The sequence below is a fragment of the Mustela erminea genome, chromosome 13 (assembly GCF_009829155.1).
Source record: "Mustela erminea isolate mMusErm1 chromosome 13, mMusErm1.Pri, whole genome shotgun sequence".
Taxonomy (NCBI): Eukaryota; Metazoa; Chordata; class Mammalia; order Carnivora; family Mustelidae; genus Mustela; species Mustela erminea.
Window position 1 is genome coordinate 18,672,508 of NC_045626.1, and position 18,584 is coordinate 18,691,091.

At 41.8% G+C, this 18,584-nt stretch overlaps 1 long non-coding RNA gene across 1 annotated transcript in view; it reads left to right on the forward strand.

Annotated features, from left to right (window-relative positions):
* LOC116572052 overlaps positions 1 to 18,406 on the forward strand; it is a 70,391-nt gene extending 51,985 nt beyond the window's left edge. Inside the window, exons 7-10 of the long non-coding RNA XR_004278106.1 lie at positions 2,345 to 2,487; positions 15,926 to 16,035; positions 17,597 to 17,693; positions 18,285 to 18,406. This is a non-coding gene — a long non-coding RNA (uncharacterized LOC116572052). The remainder of the gene's footprint in view (positions 1 to 2,344; positions 2,488 to 15,925; positions 16,036 to 17,596; positions 17,694 to 18,284) is intronic.
* Positions 18,407 to 18,584: the final 178 nt, after the last annotated feature.

The following is an 18,584-nucleotide window of genomic DNA, read 5'->3' on the forward strand; positions in this document are numbered from 1 at the left end:
TACGTGAATCAGATATTAATGCAGCTCCTCACGGGAGAGGTGCCCGGCCTTGTCCCCCTGAAAATGAACTTGACCCATAAATGCACCTTGGTCTTCAAGAAACCACGATGAACTTTGGAAGACTGTCAAGAGATCAGGGGAAACCCAAGCCTTTCCCCTTAGCATGCCATTGATGGTGGGCGCTCTCTGGTGCCTTCCCTGAGGCGCTCCTCCTGTCACATAGGCTTCCCGCAGGCTGCCATTCCCCTGGCAGCTGTTGGAGGAGAATCACGCGAAGGCCCTCTTTCTAATCTGAGTGAGCTCCAACCACTTCTCAATTTCAGGTAGATGGTTTTTACACAGAGCCTTGGTTTTACAATGGCTGTAACTCTGCAGCCCTTGATACATTCCCGTGTGCAGTTGATAATAGGAAAAACAGGTGAAGTGCTAAGTCTCACTCAAGCTGTCCACTTAGCTATTTTTACCCTCAGTGAGCTGAATCAGCTCTCTCTCGGTGTTCCTTTCCTAGAACAGAGGAAATCAGCGCCTTCTGAACAAGAGGCCGGTGGAGATGCATTCTCCTTCTGCACAAACGCTCTCCCAGTTCATCTTTGGAGTTTTGTGCCGTGGTCTTGGGAGAAACACACTTCCTTCTCCCAGTGGCGTTGCTCTGAGCTGGGGAGGCCCACAGGAGGGTCTCACGCCTCTCCTGACAGAAGGGGCCCAGATAGCCAAAGCTTCTGTCTGTGGTCTTGACGCCAGTCGTAGGGGAGAAGGACAAGTTATTTTAATCCCTTTTCACCTCTACAAATCCCAGCCCTAAAAGCTGCTTGAGGTAGAGGCCTCAGCGTTGATGGTGGCAAGGTTATGACATGTGGGGCTGTTGGGATGGAGACAATGTATTTGGCATGCAAGAAGACACGGATTTGGCGAGGAGGGTGTTATAGGCTGAATTTGACCTAACCCCCAGCATCTCAGAATCTGACTGTGTTTGGAGATGGGGTCTTTAAACGGATAATTAAGTTAAAAGAAGGTCATTAGGAGGGGTCTGGATCCAACATGACCAATGTCCTTATAAAAAGGGACAATTTGGACACAAAGATGGGCAGAGGGAAGAGTATGTGTAAAGACACAGGGAGGAGACCGTGGCCATCTGCAAGCCCGAGAGAGAAGCCTCAGAAGAAACCAGCCCTGCTGACACCTTGATCTTGGACTTGAAGCCTCCGGAACTCGGAGACAATAAATGTCTGTTGTACTTTGTTACAGCAGCCTTGGCCAACTGAAACAGTTTTTGGTTTAGCACAAGTGTGGTACAAGGTCACACCAGCGAGAGCTGTTGGACAAATCCATTCTCTAAAAATGTACCTGGACAGGTGTTCCTACAATGATAGGGAATGAATAGAGCCCATTTTGTTGGGTGTATTTTATACACCTATCTCTTTGGGGGATTCATTAAAGAAGGAGGAAAGGGGACTGATGTACCCTAAGGACATGACACTGTGCAGTTTTTATTGTGGGGGAAAAAAGCACGACACCGCCAAACTGGCAATTTCTCACAATACCAGGTGCGTTCCAGATTGGTGTGTGGGCTTTTGTGAATTGGTTGCATATAAATGAGGAACATTTAAATAAAAAGGAGATCTAGAAACTTTCACTAGTTTGGGGCTTTTATTTATAGCTACTTCTGCACAGTGCTTATTTCCCTTACCCCGTGAGTTTTGTGCCATGGCAATCTAAGAGGTTTTTGCATGAAGTGCTATGGGCTTCAGTGTTCAGATAGGGTGCTGCGAGCCCCTCCTTTACGTGGAAAACAGAGAGAATGGCAGGAGAAAATGGGGCTGCTGAGAAACCCGATTTGCAGAGGGTGTGATTTAGTGGAAAGAGAATGGAGCGGGCATGAATCCCAGCACATATAGGACTGTCAGGGTGATGGTGACGCATTCTTTAACTTCCCAGAACCACTGAGTCCTTGGCTCCAAAATAAAGGGCTGGACTAGGAGAAGGCTAGGGTCGCTTCTCACTCTGATTCTAGGGACTCCCAGGAAGGTCAAGAGCTAGTGCTAGCCGTGGCTTTTGGAATGGGAGAACAGAGCCCCAAATTGTTGCATCTATTCGACCTATTCGACCAAGGGACATTGTCTTCTCCTGACATAGTCCCGGGGGACATCTCTCTGAGGGCAACTGCCAGCCTGGTGCTGTCTGCCTGCAGTTCCCAAGCCGGCCGTCCCCATTCTGTGTCACACCACTACTACTTTGCCTTCATCACTGCTCTGCTCAGTGCCATCTTTGTAGCTCTGGGAAGTACTCACAGGGAAGTGTTTAATCCTGCAGTTTCATTTTACTGCCTTTTCCTCCCCTGTTCTAGGAAGACCTGGCTGAGAGTGTGCACCACCATTTTGCATGACTCGCTTCTCTCATCTCTGAATGGACCTGTGATACGAAGATTGAGCTGCTGATTAGTGTAAAGGAGATGATGTCTGCAGTGCAGTGAACACATAGCAAGGACTCGTATGTTATGTTTCTTTGTCTTTTGAAAAATGGGTGTAATTATTATCTGCTCCATGTATTAGCAGGCAGGACCTTGCCAGTGCACGTCTGACCTTGATAGCAAGCTCCAAGTGGGGCTCGTGTCAGACTTGTTTATCGTGTGACTCCACTCCAGGTTACCATTTTGCATAGCACATAGTGGGTCCTGATGGAGTAATTCTTGGTTTGTGATTTTTCTTTGAAGGCCCAGTCCTTCAGTGAACCCCTGATTACAGGGACTGTCAAGATCCAAATACTCATCATTCATTCTCAGTGTTGATTCAAATTGACCTCTGAGCCTTCCAAGCACCTCTCTTTGCCATGGAAAGTTTAGGCTCACTTCTAAGACGGTCACACATATTAATGGCATTTACTTATTTCTAAATAGATGGGACAGGGTTTAAAATGCATTTGAAATCAAATACTGAGGGTTAATTGTAGATAACATCAGCCCGTTTCAAAACAACCCATTGTTGAAGAAGTTGGGAAGGAAAACGGCTCCTCGGGATGGCAAAGTGAACCCCCACGATTGTTACAGGGACGCAGGGTTTTACTAGGAGGTATAGACCCAGACAAATGGAATCACAGGAGCACAGCAGAATTTGTATTTTTCCAAAGGTCCATAAAAAATAAGCCATAAAAAGTAGTGCTCTTCAATGGAAATTTACAGAGCACATAGATTTGGGGATATTAGTATTCGGTGAAATTGCTCTTATTTCCAGGGGCTTATTTGGAGAAGAATGATCAGACCCATAAGCTGATTTGGACCCAGGCTTCTTGATTTGAGGCTGAGGGAACTGGGGATATTTCGCATGGGGAAGAGAAAATTCTGGGTTACAAGGTAGCCTTCTTAAAATATCTGAGAGCCTATCTTGTGAAAGAGGAAATGTGTTTGTTCTGTGTCCCCATGACAATCACAGGGGGTTCACTTTGCCCTTGCAAGAAGCCTGGTTTCCTTTCTAACATCATTAATAATGGGTTGTTTTGATATGGACTGATTTTTTCTACAATGAACATTCAGCACCCACTGGCAGAACTACAGCCTATGGGTGAAACGGGCAAGAAGAAAGATTTTTGTTCCAATGTTAGCCAGAGCTTTCTAACAACGAGCTCTGGATGTGCGGAGCCGTAGATGAAGTCAGTGGACAGGATTAATGTAGGAGAGGAGGTTGGAGTCAGAAGACCACCAAAGCTCCTTCTAGTCCTGGGATCATGATTCTTTATACCTGAGTCCTTAATTTAATTTAATTTAATTTTTTAAAGATTTTATTTATTTACTTGAGAGAGAGAAAGCATGAGAGGGGAGAAGGTCAGAGGGGGAAGCAGACTCCCCGCAGAGCTGGGAGCTCGATGCGGGGCTCGATCCCAGGACTCCAGGATCACGACCTGAGCCAAAGGCAGTGGTTTAACCCACTGAGCCACTCAGGCGCCCCGAAGTCCTTCATTTTAAAGACTGGACTCAGTTATAAGATAGTTCCAAAATCACAAGGGAAGGAGTCTCAGATGGTATGAAAGAAAACAAAACTAGAACTGTAAGCTGGGTTGGTTGTAAAGGTTTTTGTGATTTCTCTTCAGTTCTTGGACTAGAAAAATGTTCAAGAATCAGTCCCATCTCCAAAGGCAAGCTGAGTCTGTTGAAGATCTCAGAGTTCTCTATGTGAAAGGCCGTGGCCTGAGAGTACAGATAATGACTCACCCCAGTGACATAGGGAGGTCTCTACAAACACACCGGCAGGAGGGCAGGAGGTAATTATTTGAGCAATGAGGCCAAGAAGTGGTAGATTTAGCTTGAGGGAGCGAATCATTGTTCTTCATATGGTATTGAACGAGGTAAGCTGCCCCTTGTATAGTCTGCAAAAATTCATTTACCATCTTCTGTTCCATCTATGACATGAGGACAGCAAAGTCTTTTACAAAACCATGAGGAGGATAACAGTGATGGTTTATCACTTGGTAATTGTATACCTTGTGGTATGCAAATGGCTTTCGAAGTAATGTGAGGGAACAATAATATCTTACCTGTTAGCCTATCCACCCAGCAGTAGCTAGTGAAGTTGAATTGTTTGCCGTGATAATGGGGGGGAAAAAAAAAAACTAAACAAGCAAAAAAAAAAACAAAACAGCATGGTAGGGCCTGGGATGTGGATCTCCTCTGTTTTCACAAGGACAGCTTTGTATTTTTATAAGATCTCTTTTCTTGGGAAAATATCAATGATCTGGTCCTTTGGAGATTTAACACAAAATAAAATAAATTCAAGAAGGTGGGTGCAGCCTTTATTGGTTATGAAATAGCTCCCTCAAAGCACCCACTAGAATTAATTCAGCTGAATCTACTTAGCTACTCATGGTCCGTTCATGAGAAGCCACACATTGTCTCATGGCTTGCAACTTTAGACTTCTAAGTTTAGCTAAGATGGGGTTCCAGCTCCAGCCCTCATCACCAGCTTCCCGGGGACATTGATGGAGAAATGAAACCTCTCTAACTCTTCACTTTGAAGGATTGCTCAGGATGTGTTTTGGTGCAGGGGACAGGAACTCTGACTCAGGGCATCATAAACATGAAGGTCATTTTTTGTCTCACATAAGGAGAAGACTTGAGATAGAGTGTTCACTCCGTAGCTCCATGATGTCATAGGGACTCTTTTTGTCTTTTGTTTGGCATCCTCATGAGGTGGCCTTTTGCCTAGGCAGACTGGCCTCAGGCCTGCAGGATGGCTGCAGCAGTTCCAGACATGGCCTCTGGTTATTCCTTCTTGTAAGCAAATAAACCTTTCCCATAAGCCACCAGGAGGACTTCCCTTTTATCTGACTGGTCTGACTGACACCATCTTGAAACCAATCGTTGGCAAAGTGAACAAGAGGGAGATGACTGATGTAGAACAGATATTGGCAAACTTTTCCTTAATGGTCCAGACAGTAAATATTTTAGGCTTTGCTGGTCATAAGGCAAAATCAAAGACATTACATAGGTGATTATATAACCATTAAAAATATAAACAATTTAAAATTTGAAAACCATTATGTATTAGACAGGGCTTTCCAGAAAAACAGAATCAATAGGAAGGTGTTTGTATGTATATATGTATAAAAAGGTATATTTATACATGTGCTTATCTATGTATCTTTCTATGTATCTATCTATAGAGAGATTTATTTTAAAGATTAGCTCATATATTTATGGAAATTGGCAAGTCCCAAATCTGCAGGGGGTGCCAGCAGCCCAGCAGACCAGGGGAGACCTGATGCTGCAGTTCAGGGTCAAAGGCCATCTGCTGGCATAATTTCTTCTTGTTCAGGGGAGGTCAGTTTTTTTTATTTTATTCAGGTCTTCAACTGATTGGATGAGACCCACCCACATTATGGAGGGCAATCTGCTATAATCAAAGTCTACCAATTTACAAATCCCATCTAAAAAGACCCTCACAGGAACATCTGCAATAATATCTGAGCCCTGCAACCTAGCCAAACTGCCAATAAAATTAGCCATCACACGTTCTTAGCTCAAGGCTGTACAAACACAGGTGGCATGGTGCATTTGGTCCTGGGCTATCCTTTGCCGGACTCTGGCTTCAACTGATACTTGAGATGGGAATAGGATCATTTGTCTTACGAGTGGACACCTGAACAAAACAACAGTCAGTCAACAAAGAACAAAGCCGATGGGCCGACCACCAACACTGTTACGCCAGTCCGCCAATTCAGTGGAGGTTTTGGTAGAATGAGAAAGAAATGCATTGAGAAACTTGAAAACACTGCATTAGAACATGGAGTAGAGACCCTGGTCCAGAACTTCCTCACGTCCACTGCTGTGTTTTTGTTGTTGTTGTTTGTTTGTTTTTAATAAGTGACTCGATATTTCTATTTGTCAGCACCTGTGCTGACCTGTTCTTCTCTTCCTGGGCAGGAGGTAGGCCCTGCTGCTCTCCATGCACGAAAGAAAGGCAACCTGTGACTGCTTATGGAGGGAGTGGGATGGGTTGTGAACATTGCTTCTCTAGGCGGTAGGTACACCATTTGGGTGCAAGCATGTGCCCTCCGTGGAAGAGGAGCATTTAAAGGACCAGGTGCTGTGCATCTTGGCAGAGGTCAGTTGTCTGGGTTGTCTGCCAGCAATAGATGTGGGGACACTCTCCAGTTGCCCTTTGTGCAAGTGAGAATCTGAGGGGCCACCTGTCCTGCCCAATCTCGCAGGGTTCTTTTTCAATTCAGATCAAATGAGAGGTATTCTAGTGCCGAGAACTGTGCTGGACAATGTTCTGGGCATTGGGAAGGTAGCTTTGTGTAAGGTAAGGTGCTGGCCCTCCTGAAGAGGGAGATTTAGAGGTGGAGACAGATGTAAACAGACTATCATATGACACTCCACTGTGATGGGTGGGGGACACCAGCATCTGAGTCCACTTTCCGAGATGTGGGAGGGATGTTTTTGCTTTCCACAACAACTGGGGGATATCTGGGACATTTTGTACCTAGTGGTTGGGGTGTCAAGTGTCCCACAATGCATGGGATGGTCCCATACAACAAAGAATGGACTCACTTAAAATACCACTAATCCATGGAAACAAGCTAAGGGGCTGAGTGATGATCTTTCAGTTGAGGGAAAGGAAGGAAGCTATAACACCAGCCCCTCTCCTCCTGCCCACATTAGGAGTGTGACACCCACAGGACAAGAAAGCTGGAATCCTCTGGGCTTCTTCCTTTGGCTAAAGCTCATGTTTGTGCTGAAAGTCAGGGAAGAACTGGGAATAGCTTTGGTGAAACAGGGACTCCCTTTATCGCTTTGTCAATTGTGACTTGCACAACTCCAGGGGGAGCCGTTCATGTTTCAATCACTATTAATTTATGTAGCTATTACCACCCTCTCCTGGTAGCTGGCAATAAGCTATCTTGAGAAAGGGACCCTTAACTAATTCTCACTGAACCTGAGGCAGGGCTAGACTATAGGGTGGCAAGAGAGAGTGACATGTGGGGGGGAACTAGTATGGAAGACTGGGCGATGGGACTTAGCAGCCGACCATAGTAGTGACTGTGGCCAGGGAAGGATTCTGGTTCACCAGAGGGTCAACCCATTGTAGGAACAACAACGTGACAGGCCTTCAGGAGGCATCAGACTGATGGGGATCGTGTTTTAAGTTTCTACTCAGGGTGAGAGAGATGCCCAGGGCCTTTGCTCTCCTTCTCTGACTAGTGTGGAAACAACTGGATTGTGGTCTCTGGTAGGAGGAGAACACACTGTTCTGACCACATGCTGAGGCGGCTGGACGCTCACCCAGATCTGGAGCACATGCACACCAAAAGGGGATGAGAAGGTTTGTTACTGCCCTGGGCACTCCGGCTTACATCTACAATTCTCCCCAGAGTCCTGTTCACCTACGCTCAGGACTTACCCACCACCAAAATGGGCTTAACCTTTTGAGCTTCAGTTTGGCACCTCGTGCTTTTCCAAGTCTCAGGGAGAGAACAGGGCAGACCACTCAGGCAGGTCCCTAACAGCCCCCCATGCCATAGGGAAGGGGCGTGCTGTGGTGAGAGTCCCCAGGCACAAGACTTGCAGGATTGGAGTCTCTTGCAGTGCCAAAGGAGAGCACTTGGAGTGCTCAGTGTTTCCTTGCCAGCTTGCCCAGATGCGGGACGCTCCTGGAAGACGGAGGGGTGAGACTTAATAGCTGTCAGCAGTCACACAAAACAGTGGACTCAGACCCTCATTACATACTTCCTGTCTCCCTGAGACACAGCCCTGGTTATGCTCAGACATTTGGGATGGTGGCCAGGGAGGAGAGAAACAGGGCTTTTAGGGCCCTTTCTTCTGGATGGCTCCATTCTACCTGTTCAGGGAAGAAGGCCAGAAGGTGGGAAATGGAGGCTGACTTAGTTCAGGGAGGCAGGTCCAGTGGCTCTCGTGTAATTGGGTAACCCAGGACTTTCTGGGGTTTGTTTGAGTCAGAATCATTGACATTGATAGACATATATTCTGCTTTAGATCTTGGGTGCTAGAACTTTCCCTGGGCTCAATTCCACCGGCTCATCCATTAATGAGAGCTGAGCATTTTCTGGAGACAGGATCAGGGCAGCGCGCTTAACCAGGGTCCATATTAAGAAGTGATGTGCTGAGACTTGGTTTCCACACCTCCCAAAATGAAAAGTGGCACCACTCTTAGCTTTCCTCCGGAGGCTGAAAAATAAAATGATGAATTGAATGCTAAATGCCTTGCAAGCTAAATACACTTGGGGATATAAGCGAGCAAGAAAAGAAAGGAGGCAGAGTTATTGAGGCAACAATTCAGATTTAATTGCATCTGATATAGACCACCCTTTAAAAATAGTGTGGTCGGTTAAAGGCTGTAGGAATTTATGGAACTATCTTATTGCTTCCAGGGAAGTTGACAAGTCTGGACTGAATCAGGAGAATCAGCATAAATCTCAGCCGATGCCTAATTTTAGAGATGTCTGGTCCTTGAAGGAGTCTTGCCACAGCCAGATGGGGTGGGAGACAACATTTGAGGATGGAAAAGCATGAGGTGCCAAACTGAAGCTCAAAAGGTTAAACCCATTTTGGTGGCGGATAAATCCTGAGCAAAAATAAATCGGATTTTGGGGGAGAGTTGTGTACGTAAGCTGGAGTGCCGGGGGGAGGCTGCGGGAGTCTTGAAGAATCACAGGGAATTTTTTAAATTCCTCCGGGCCTGGATGTTGTTCATCTCGAAAAAGCTGAGCTCCTTCTCCCGGAGAGCTGCCCCAAACAAGAGAGCAGGGTGACCACAGGCTCTCCAGGATTTTGCTTCCTTATGTGTCCACTACTGACATGCCCTTCTCCTCTATTAGCAAGACTTCAGTGTCCTGCTGAGGTCATTCCTGATCGCTGAGATGCCTGGAGAAATGAGGCCCTTCTTCTGGAGCATTCTTCTACTTCTGTGTTCTCTGTTTGACATGGTGTTCCACGTCCATTTGTTCACATCTCTGCTTCTAAAAGTTTTCCAAGGAAGCCTGCTTCCCATTCATCTGTGCAGAGCCTGCTGTATCGTAGCACCTGGCACTTGGGAAGTGTTCACTTATGACAAGAGTTGAGCTCAACTCAAAGGATTAGCCTGGAGGTCTCAATGGTAAATGATAGCTCTTAGGCTCTATAATTTTAAATCCAACTCACTGAGGGAGAAGGGCGTGTGAGTGCTGACATGGCCTTTGTGCTTCTCAGAACATCGGTTCTGGTGCACGTGTTATTCTGATTGTGTTTATTATTATTATCATTATATTCTTCTGGGGCCAGGGACAACAGGAGCAAAGAGACTTTCGGAAGGAGTTGAACAAGTGCTTATTCATTTAAGGGGTTGTATTACCAGGAACCAAATCACTGAGGATCCTGTTAAAATACATTTGAAGTTTAAGATTGAGAGGGATTTGGGAAGCGTTTTTCAAGACTTTGTTCCCAGACCATCTGCCTCAGAGTCTTTTGCTTAATGCATATTCCTGGGCCCTGGTCCTGGACCTACGGAATCAGAAGCTCTTTGGGTATGCTCAGGAATTCGCACTTTAGACAAATTCCTTGGGTGACACCAATGTATGCTAAAGTTATAAAATAACTTCGGTGGGCTTGAAGATGGGGGGAATTTAGCCCAAGCAGCAGAACCAGGTGTGGATTTGTTGCAGTGCAAGGGACAGAGCAGTCTTTAGAGTCTGAAGTTTTCGCATGGAAACCCTCAGGGAAATGCTTGTTAGTTTCATGGTCACCAGCAAGTGATGTTATCTGTCTCAGCTTCTCTTTCTCCGTCTGTGAAATGGGGATACTCATGTTTGCCTTCTCGTAAAGATTAAAGCTAACATATGTAAAGGGCTTGGATGTAGAAGTTGTTCAATCGGTGGTAGTCAAGATTACTTTTTGGTAGCACTCATTGGAACGATGTCATCCCAGTTTAAACAGGCACTTACCTGTTAAGGAAAGGAAGAGAACTTCCTAGTAAGATTCTTTACAGAACTAAGATGAATGGGAATGAGATGTGTAGAATAGAGTGAGAGCTAAGTTTTTTGATGACATTCCTAAGACTCATAGAGAATGTTTCTCAGAGGATATTTCTGGCACATCTTCACAAGAATGATGGCTGTAATGTTTCTAGTATGTCAAGAAATTAAGGAACATCAATTCCTTCTTTTATTTTTATTCAATTTTAAGTTTTTGAAAATATTTTGTCCCATAGATGAGTATAACAAACTTCTCCATGCCCATCACTAATGTTCAGTGGTTAGCAACTTCTGGCTAATCTCAATTGCATTCACCACCTCCCCTGAATGGAGTATTTTGGAGCAAATCCTCAACGTCATATCCTTGCATCCATAAACATTTTAGGATGTGACTCTATAATAGACAAAGTTTAAAAAAAATAACAACAATAATACCATTATTAATCCAAGAATTAAAAGATGTCTTTAATATCATCAAATACCTGTCAGTGTTCAAATTTCTCCAATTATTTATAATCTTTTTATTTTTTTATACTTTTTTTGCTAGTATCAGAATCCAACTTAGGTCCATATATTACAGTTAATTGATATCTTTACATTTTTTTTGAAGATTTATTTATTTATTTGAGAAGGTGAGTGGAGGGGCAGAGGGAGAGGGAGAGAGAAATCTAAGCAGGTTCTGTGTTTAGCATAGACCTGATATGGGACTCAATTTCATAACCATGAGATCAGACCTGAGCCAAAACCAAGAGTGAGATGTTTATTTGACTTGATGTCTTAAAAGACCTTTAAAAAATTTTAAAATAATACATTAATTAAGCTCCTCCTCCATCTCATTTTGCTGCCTTGCAATTTACTTTTTTTTTGTTTTTTTTTTTTTTGGTTTTTTTTTTTGCAATTTACTTTTTGATGAGCTTTCCACAGTCTGAATTTCATTGACCACATCCCTATGGGGTCACTCCTTTGTAGTCTGTTTTTTTCCAGAACTAGTAGTGAGAGCTAGAGACTTGATTGGATTCAGGTTTGACTATTTCATAAGAATACTTCATAAATAGTAGAATTTCTTACATAGGTAGGCATGGAATGTCTTTTGTTTGTGTGTGTGTGTGATGTGAACAGCCACTGATAATCATTGCCTAGATCCATTAATTTACTAGGGACAGTAATATTATAATTTTTAATCCTATCTTATTAATTATCTAAAGTACATGTTCAAAGTGAAATTTTGTCAACTATTTGGTTATTCAGGTATATAATTTCTGTAGGAAAATCAGTATAAATGCCTTATTTTTATATAAATTACTTTTCAGAATAATTAGTTGTTTCTTTAGCATTCTCCAGTTCCTGATTTTAAAAACATAAACTCATGGATTTAAATGTTTTGATGTATTTCAATCCATTGGGATATGATTTATATTCTGATTGTGTTATGCTTGGCCAGCGGGATCCTCTTCAAACTGGCCTTTGAGAGCTCCTAATGTGATGTTAGTAGATTTCAGTTTCCTTGTTGTCACCGTTTCCTTGTTATGACAGAATGTTTTAGGCTCATTTTGTACATTTTCCCTTCAGACCTGAAATCAGTTACTTTTCTCAGAAAATGGTATTTAGTGACCATAATCTGGGGGCTAAGAGTGCTCATTGTTCCTATATTGTTTATTAATTCTAGGCTTTTTCAGTGGACAGAGCTAGAAAATAAATATTTTTTGGTATGTCATTATTCTATACTGATTTTTGGTACATATTCAGGAGTAAAGGATTTTTCCTTCCCTTCTTCTATATCTCTTTCTCTAATATCTAGGTGATTCTCAAAGATGACAAATAATTGTTTTATCCTACAATATATACAAGAGGGTTTTGGAATAACATACCAAGAAAATGTTCAAAAATGTCTGGAAAGAGTTTAAGATTATTTTTGCAGCTCTTTTGTCCTTAGGGTGTTTTCCATTAGGCTGTCGAGTCATCGTCTATGTTTTAAAGTCACTGACTACTATTTGTAGGGTTATATTGCCTCGTCAAAACACATTCATGTGTCTAGATTTGCTTGTAAATGTCAGAATTTTCTTTTTTACAATTTAATTATTTTGGTAGTTATGTAAATATTTACATAGTTTCAAAGTTAAGTCTTCAAAACCAGGTATAAGTTTTGTTTCTGTTCTTATTTTCTCCACCCTATTCCCTTCATCTACCAAAGTCAGTCCATTTTCTGTATTTTCAAGGTTTGTCTTCATGTACACACTCACACAAATACACACACATTTACATCAGATTTTCTTAACCTAGACGGGATTGGTGTTTTGGACTAGATAATTTTTTGTTGTAGAGAGTCATTCTGTGTATTATAGGATGCTTAGCAGTATCCCTATTCTCTAACCATTAGATGCCAGTAGCATACCTTCGGTTGTGACAATTGAAAATGTCTTTTTATTTATTTATTTATTTTTAAAGATTTTATTTATTCATTTGACACAGAGAGATCACAAGTAGGCAGAGAGGCAGGCAGAGAGAGAGAGAGGAGGAAGCAGGCTCCCCGCGGAGCAGAGAACCCAATGCGGGACTCGATCCCAGGACCCTGAGATCATGACCTGAGCCGAAGGCAGCGGCTTAACCCACTGAGCCACCCAGGCGCCCGAAAATGTCTTTTAAAAATTTTTTTTTATCTATTTCTTTGAGACAGAGAAAGGTGGGGCCGAGAAAGAGAGAGAAAGAGAAAGAGAGAGAATCAGAGAATCCCAAGGAGACTCTGTTCTGAGTGCAGAGCCTGATACAGGGCTCAGTCTCAAGACCCTGAGTTCATGACCTGAGCTGAAATTGAGAGTCAGATGCTTAACCAACTGAGCCACACTGGCGCCTCCAAAATGTCTTTAGACATTACCAAATGTCCCTATGGGCACAGTTCTATCTGATTGAGAATTACTGCTTTGTATAAATGTACACTTGTAAATATGCTTATTTATATATTCATTTTCACCTCCAACTTTTAGATTCACAGCAGCAAATTATACCCATTTTCTTTGCCTTACTTTTAAATTTTATTTTTAAAAAATTTTCTACAAATTTCATTATCCACATGCAAAATCAACAAGAACATTTTTTACTTAAAGCATACTTCAGAATACATGGGTCTAGATGATATATAGAAAGTATTCCATCCAAAAACATTTTTTTCTCAAGTATACATAGAAACCCTTGGTTAAATTTCAAGAAAGAGACATAACAAATATTACAGATTTAAGAAGACTAAAATCATACCAAATATATTTTCCAACCACAATGATACAAAACTGAAGATCAATAATAAAACAAAGTTAGAAAGCCTACAACGTAAATATTAAATGTTTAATATGTAAATACTAAGCAACACACTACAGTATAAGTGATGGGACAAATAAGAAATCAAATAGCAAATCAAAATATTCTCAAAGCAAAAGAAAAAGAAAACACAATATTCCAAAACCTATGGGATGAAGCAGAAGCAGATGTTAGAGTGAAATTTATGCTATAAATTCTTGTATTAAGAAAAAAAAGTTCAAATAGGCAACATTACACCACAAGGAACTAGAAAAAGAAGAAACTTAGCTGAAAAATTCAGTAAAAGAAGGAAATAACAAAGAAAAATCAGAAATAAATGGAGACCAGAATAAACAGTAACATAACATTGAAAGTAATAACCAGTTTTTCCAAAAGAATAAACAAAATTGGTAATGCTTTAACTACATTAACTAAGAAAAAAAAAGAGAAAAGTCTCAAAAACCAAAATGAGAAGTGGAAGAGAAAACAATTCAATAGCTAACCACAGAAATACAGAGTGTGATAACAGATTACTACGAACAGTTATATACTAACAAATCAGATAACTTAGGTGAAAAAAACCCAGATAATTCCTATAAACATGTAAGTTACCAAGATTGAATCATGAAATCATGATTTCAAGAAATAGGAAATCTTCTTATACCAATAACAAGAATGAAAGTTGAAATAGGAATCCATTTGACCTTTTCTGCTCAGCAAAATGTATACTGGGCATTACTCCAGTATTATGTAGACATTGTTTTCCTTCCTTTTCCTGGTTGTATAGTATTCCACTGTCCTATTTCTTTTTATGTTTTAGCATTTTTTGTCTAGCTTTTATACACAGGTATACAGAATAGGCCCATAACTATTTGGGCTAGCACCCAGAGAGAGTTTTAGGTGTCCAAGTGCTGAGAAAAATTGGACAACACATTTTAAAAAACAGAGAAATTATCTTCCTCTTGTCCCATCAGCATTTTGTTTAGTGAGACAAGTTTCACCCCTCCCCATCAACGACTATGAAAAAGAAAAAAAAAAAAAGAACTGGGGGCACCTGGGTGGCTCAGTTGGTTAAGCATCTGCCTTCGGCGTGGGTCCTGATCTCTGGGTCCTGGGATCAAGTCCCATATTTGGCTGCTTCTCCCCCACCCCGCTTGCTCTCTTTTTCTCTCTCTCTCACACACTCTCTCTCTCTCTCATTCCCCCTCAAAGAAATAAATAAAATCTTTTAAAAAATATTCTATTATTAGAGTTCAAACTTTTTCAAATTTAAGGGAAGTACATTTGTGGCATTTTCTTAATTATTATCATTGCCTTATCATTTCTGGACCTGGATCTAGTTATGTTTTCTTCTTCTTTTTTTTAAGATTTTATTTATTTATTTGACAGAGAGAGAGAGAGAGAGATCATAAATAGCAGAGAGGGTAGCCAAGAGAGAGGGGGAAGCAGGCTCCCTGCTGAGCAGAGAGCCCGATGTGGGGCTCGATCCGAGGAACCTGAGATCATGACCTGGGCCGAAGGCAGAGGCTTAACCTACTGAGCCACCCAGGCGCTCCTTTAGTTATGTTTTTGTTTGTTAATCTGCAATTTGCACATTTAAGCTGTCCAAAGACATCATTTTATTTTCTAATTTTTCCTTTTCAGAACTTTCTAGACTTTTCTCTCATTGTACCAAGAGAGTGCTCCCTTCGTTATGGTGTTCCTCAATCCTTCTCACCAACTGTGAGGATCAAGGAATTATTCCAAATTACAAAGTGGGATTAAATTTAGGAGTTTAGAATTCCCAGTCACTGCTATCAAATAGCAACAAAAATGCTGGTTTCCTCTGAAGATCAGTGGGCAGAAGAATGTTACAGGATATGAGGTGGGACAAGGAGCTCCCTTGGTGCCTGAACAATCCTCAGAATGAGGATTCTGAGGCCAGGCTGAGCAGAGCCCCCAGCTGGGCCAGAGGAAATTAGGCCTCAGCTTCCATGGGGGGAGACAGAGGAGCCCTGAGTTTCTCAGGGATGCTGGGCTGATTCTTTTACCATTTCTCAGCAGCCTTAGAGTACAGCAACCTGCTCTCCCTGACAAATGAGAAGGCCAGGCTCAAATTAATTATTTTGGCACTATTATCATACACCAATTCAGTACATTTATTTAAAGCTGAATATTAAAACCTATTTATTTTCTCTTCTAGCTCATAAGCTGTCCCCCCTGCCCCTGCCCGAAATGGGTTACATTATGAAAGCTGAAACTTCAGGAAATTCCTCATTTCCATATGAATATCTCATTCTGTGGTTTGAAAAGGTACAAAAGTATAAAATGTACCTCATTTTGATGTGGCCCCCAGGAGAAAGAGTTAAAGGAGATTTTGTGCTACGGGTGCGTGTGTGTGTGTGTGTGTGTATGTGTGTGTGTATGTGTGTGCGCGCTGAGTGGTCAGAAAGGAGAGCATGCAATAAAGAATGTGATCTTCCCTATTTTTTTTTTTTTGATCTTCCCTATTTTTAAAAGGAAATATTTTGTAAGAACGAGGCATGCAATCTGCTAACTCACTTTAAGATGTCCTTTTCCCAACGACCCTCGAATTGTTTCATCAAAAATCTTTTCCTAGCTAATCAATTAAATCCACCTCTCTGAACCCTTTCCTTTACAGAATTGCAAATTTCTGAACTTCTGTTTTTAGAATGATCCCTTGTCTATTAATAATGGGCCAATGATAACACATGTTCAACAGCAAAGTCCAAAATACAATTTTGTATAATGAAAAGAAGAGACGGATTTTTTTTTTTTTTTGGCCAGTTAAAATACCAGCTCAAACAAATTATTTGCCCTTCAGTATTTTTTTTTTTTTTATCTTTTATGTCTCTGTTCTTGGGCTCAAGACGAACATATCTGCTTACCGCTGTCTTTTGCTTGTCTTTAATCATACAAATAGCATCGAGTCTCTTCTTGCATCTCCTTACTGCTCCCCCACACTCCTTCATTAGAAGGTTCCCTCTGTTCTCATTTCTTCCTTTACTTCATTGTGAGCAGCTGGGCTATGTGCTTACAGCAAATTAGCTGTAAAATAAAGCAGCCTTTTTTTTCCCCTTTTATTTTTTTTTCTAGGGTGTTGTGGGAGAAAAGGTGGTTAGAGAAATTATCCCACAATAAGCAAGTGTGGACAAGGATCAAATAAGCAGAAGAAATCAGCCCGTTGGAGGGTTCACTCACACTGATGAACCATAGTTTAGTACATTCCCCTCCTGGGGGTCCCTTTTGCGTCATTCTGGATGCTTTCCCTCAAGTTCTTTAGCAAAGGCATTTTCCCCACTGTTCTTGATTGCCACAGACGTTCCCCAAATGAAGTCCCGGTTGGAATGTGTGTTCTTTAAAATATTGAAATCCAACTGCAGTCTTAATGTTGTTGGCCTCACTTTGTGTGTGTGTGTTTAAAAATGCAACAGCAATTGTCGCTGCTATTCATCAATTTAAAAAGGCAGGCAGGCACTGAAATTGGGTATGGTCTCGAGAGGAAAATTAGTTCTGAAGGTAAGGAAATCGAAATAAGGTGGATGAGAGAGAGAGAGAAAGAGAGAGAGAAAGAGAGAGAGACATGGTTAAAGCCTTAGTGACTACTCCCAAGTATTTGGGCTCAGTGCCCCCAGGGTGGATTTTGTGGTTCATCATGGTCTGCAGGTAATCAAGGAGCAGTCCTCGTGGATGTGCTGGATGACCACACACAGTACGATTCTTTGGAAGGTCAAATAAACTCTGTGCTTCGTTTCAAGCACATAGACAAGAGGATGCTAAGTAGTCTCACTTGACCTCTCTTTTGGTGGCATGTTCAAATCTAATGTATCGGTCACTTATTTCTCTATCCCAGTCCTAGAAGCACAGACCCATCTCAAGGTGGGTCAGCGGAAAGAACACTTAGACGGAGGCACGAGGTCATCCTACACCTTACTGGACCCTTCATCATGGTACGCGGTGAATGTCAACGTCTTTTATGAAGCAGTGAAATATCTTCTTTTCCAAATGAAACATGACTTGGCATTTAAGTATGCAAAGCAGCAAAAGGAACATTTGAGTACCTTAAATTTATTTTGCAATTTACAAATTTATGCAACTGTGATTTTTAAACTTTGTTTATTTTAAAGACGCTCAAAGAGGATTCTGACGCCTTTTGCTTGAACACAAAAAATTGAAACTGGGATTAGGGATGACTGTTGCCATTATAATAGCCTCACTTCCCAATTCGACCCTCTTTATTTCTGAATTTTTGTTTGGGTTACAGAGTAGGGAGACAATTTTGATTCAGATGTTTAAGTAGAGGGATATGGTAAGATTTTTGTATGACATTTCTTTTGTGACCTTGGAACATTCCCAATTTCTTAGATGACGACTACAGACACAGGATTCCAAAGTTGGCAGAAACACAAGTCAACCTGGTTGACTTGTACCAGGTTGCAGTTAGTGATCTCACATTTGTTCACATCACTTGAGTGATTTGAACTACTGTTTAAGAGTGGTTAAACATATTTACAAACGCGATCCTCATTAAATGCTTGTAGAGTCTCAGGAGAACCATGGCAAAGTTGAGAGTCAAGAATGTGGTTTGGAAACCATGGCATGAGAGCGTTTCCAGAGAGATCGTCGGCAGCACCAGTAACATATTGGGAGTGAAATCACCAAAATTGCTGAGACAGAAGTGTGTGTGTGTGTGTGTGTGTGTGTGTGTGTGCACGTGTGTGTGCCTCCTTAAGAGCCATAAACGCTCTGAAAGGGGTCTGTTGTCTGTTTTGGGTTGTTAAAGCAACCTTTCAGCCCCAAGTTTTGTTAAAGGCAGAGTTTCTCTAGTTGGTGCCATGCCA